The sequence below is a fragment of the Pelophylax lessonae genome (genome assembly GCF_965119305.1).
Source record: "Pelophylax lessonae genome assembly, chromosome: 11".
Lineage (NCBI taxonomy): Eukaryota > Metazoa > Chordata > Amphibia > Anura > Ranidae > Pelophylax > Pelophylax lessonae.
In genome coordinates, this window is record NC_138778.1 from 68,197,373 (window position 1) to 68,201,109 (window position 3,737).

The following is a 3,737-nucleotide window of genomic DNA, read 5'->3' on the forward strand; positions in this document are numbered from 1 at the left end:
TTTTAGGGAATGTTTTCCTACTGCCCCCCTCCCCATGTTTTTTTGTTCCCCACTTTAAAGAAAACCAGATGCAAGAATCTGAACACTTAGGCCTGTTATAATACAAACTTGGTAGATCTAAACTTTTTTTTTTTTTTTTTTTTTTCTGTTTACCTATTCTTTGAGCTTTTTAGCTCCCTAAGATGTTGCCTGAACGAACTACATGGGCTAATGCTAACACATGCTGTCCTTCAGCTCCTTAGTATCCATAACAGTAATACACAAAGTCCTTGTAGCTACAGGGCTTTATGTGATACTGCTGTGAATACTAAGAAAATGGCTTTGTATTCAGCTACAGGTCATGCAGCAGATGTCAGAGTTCGGGCAACCTCTGACACTAAAGGGTCAGTTAATCCTCCAAGTAAGCTAAGTATTGGTAAGCCTGCTCATCTGTGATGAGCCTGAATATTCATATTCTTGCATAGGCTTGTGTGACTAATTTTGTCCATAAGTATGGTTTCTTGTATGGATTTTGTGAACTAGTCACCTGTGTGGGCCCAGCCTGTCAGGTCTGATTTATTTTGCAGGATCAGTTGGTTTGCAACTTTATATTCCTTTTCAAAGAATCAATCCATGGAAATATGGTGAACGTGACTTTTGGGGATAGGGAGGCACCAGGATGAGGAGTTCTGAGATTTGTTTGGACTAAGTCTTTTTGGAATTAAAGCAGATATATCTTGGTATAAAAACTCATTCTTCCACTGACCCCAACTTATCTCCTTTTAAAGATATGCCCCCTTTTGGACCAAGTTAACTTGAGATGGTGGGTGCTTTGCACTGTTCAACATAGTTTGGATTTTTTTTTTTTAAATGCTTTCAGCTTATTCCAATAAATTATTTTGCTTTATCCTTTTACAAAGCCATCCAGGGGTTTTGAATAATGTAAGACAGATACTGGGGTGGGTAACTTCTCCATTAGTTTTTCACAGGCACCCTTATTCCAGGTTTATCATATTTAAGGGAGCAAGCCCACCTCTCAGTTGAGTTCATTTTTTTTTATTGTGAAGCCGAAATGATTTTATAACTTTTTGTATGTAGCTGTTACATGTAGCTGGGTGAATAATTAGAAAAGATTGTAAAAAGATTTAAAAAAGTTTAGGTCGATTTTTCTCTTCTGACATCTTGTTGTTTAAATCTTGTTTAAAATAAATTACTTTACTACTTTGTTGGTGAACAGAAATATGAATGTTCTTAGAAACCCAGCAATGTTGAAAGGATAACTAAACCCAAATATAATGTATTGCAGCTTATCAGTTATCCCATGTGAAGAACATCTTCAGCAAGTACAGGAAATCCAACAAACAAAGCTCAGCCAAGCTTGTTGTTTTTTTTCTTACTAATAAAATCAGTCCCTAGATAATGGAGATGAGCAAAAGCAGATGTGTTGCAGTCCAGTCGGGGTGGTAACCATGGCTTGGCCATCCAGCAAAAGATTATTTGAAAGATTACCAGGTGAAAATAAAGGCAGGTGTCGGGGGGGATGCAGCTACCTCATCTAAGGACTAATAAGCTGCAGTATATTAAACTTTTGGCTTTTAGATATGCTTTACTAAGTGACTAACTTCTGAACTAAAGACTTCCACTTCAACTTGTAGTAATTGCTCCCTTTTGCATGGTGTGCGTCAAACAGCTAGCAAAGATTTTATATTGTATTTGAACCCCCCTTTTTATCCTCCCATTTTAAGGATAGTGCTGTACAACTCTGTGGAAGAGTTGGAACAAACCAAAGATTTACATTTCTGTTTGTGCAAAATGTCACTTGAGGTATGGTATTCATATTGGTGGCTTATGAACTAATGCAACTGAGGCATTAACTTTGTCGGCATTAAGAAATAAACAGGGCAGCTAATGCCATAGAGGTGTGAACTTCATATTACGTGGACTTGAGGATGACTGTGGATTTAGGAAATATAGCACAGTGGCCTTCCAAATGTATGCATTTGGAAGACAAGCAACTGTTGAGTTTTGAGTCTCCAAAAGATCAAAAAATCTGTCTATCACCCAGCAGTGATTGATTCACCAACTCCCTCGCAAACATATCTTCATGCTAACTCATTAGTTTGGCACTATAGTACATAGAGGGAGAGGGTATTATCCACATTTAGGGTCATTCATACTCCAAAGCAAATTTACTGCTTGAAAAGGTTTCTATTGGAAGTCCATTCTTTTCTATGATGCTGGTTCACCTCTTTGTGCTGCTGTTTAGTGTTGGGGCCCATTCACACCAATGCGTCCATTACCACATAGCATTGGTGGGAATGGGCTATTATACCACAATACATGTACATGATTTTGTTCCATACCCTGGCTCGTGTTTTCTGTAACTTCAATCAAGTCTTAAAACGCACTGCTTGAGCCTGGTCCCTTCGTTGCATATTAGCATTGGTGCAGCTTCAGAGGCTGTACCCCAGAGTTGTGCTTACCTGTTAAGTAACCCTCATCCCACTATGGACAATCCAGTCATCTGTCTTAAAACAGAAGCCCTTTCAATCAACAAATATTTGTAATGTTTATGCTACTAGCCTTAGAAAATTGGTAGAAAGGTATAGTGTACATTTACTTGTGTTAAGCTTTCTTGGTTCAGCACTCTTGCCTGCATGTCTGACGAAGGGCAGATGGATTCCAGGAAATGCTACATGAATCCTCTGCCCTTGCTAAGGCTAGGTGGTGCTGTCATTGGCCATGTGGTTTCTGCTCCCTCCAATACTTGGTGTACAACTTTCCCTCTGCAGAAGATCTGTTGATAGAGATTGACCTCCTCCTTAGTGCCTTTATATAGGTACTGTCTTATTCAAGCAGGAGTGCCTTGATACATCTGCTTAACCACTTTACCACTGGAGGATTTTGCTGTCTTTCGTCCAGGCCACTTTTTGCGATTTGGCACTGTACGACTTTAACTGACAATTGTGCGGTCATGCAACGCCGTACCCAAACGAAATTTCCGTCCTTTTTTTTTCCCACCAACAGCTTTCTTTTGGTGGTATTTGATCACGTGTGCGTTTTTTTTTTTTTTCACTTTTTGCGCTATAAACAAAAAAGAGCGACAATTTAGAAAAATATTTTTCAATTTTTTTTTCTATATGAAATTACCCCCCCCCCCCCATGTAAAAATTTAAATTTTTTTTATCATTTTAGGCCAATTTGTTTTCTGCTCCATATTTTTGTTAAAAAAAATCGCAATAAGTGTATCTTGATTTACGCAAAAGTTATTGCGTTTACTAACTAAGGGAAAGATTTCTGTCATTTTTGGGGTTTATTTTTTTTTTTTTTTGCGGGACTGCGACATTGCGGCGGACAGATCGGACCCTTGACTGACATTTTTGACACTTGGGGGTACCAGTGACATTGCTACAGGAATCGGGGGTACCAGTGACATTGCTACAGGAATCAGTGCTATAAATATGCACTGTTACTGTAAAAATGACACTGGCAGGGAAGGGGCCAATTTTTATTGGAGAGGGAGGGGTTCATGTATGCCTGGTGCTTACTGACGTGTGTGGGGGGGAGGTGACTGAGTGACACGGGGACAGATCGCAGGTTCAGCTATGCTGAACCCTGCAATCTGACCCTGTCTGTCACTTGGGAGATCCGCCCGCTTGTGTTTACACAAGTGGGCGGATCTCCACACTCGATTCCCCGACGATCGGGGAAGAGCGGCGGTGATTACCGCCGCTCCTCCCCTGGCCCGACTCCCGTTG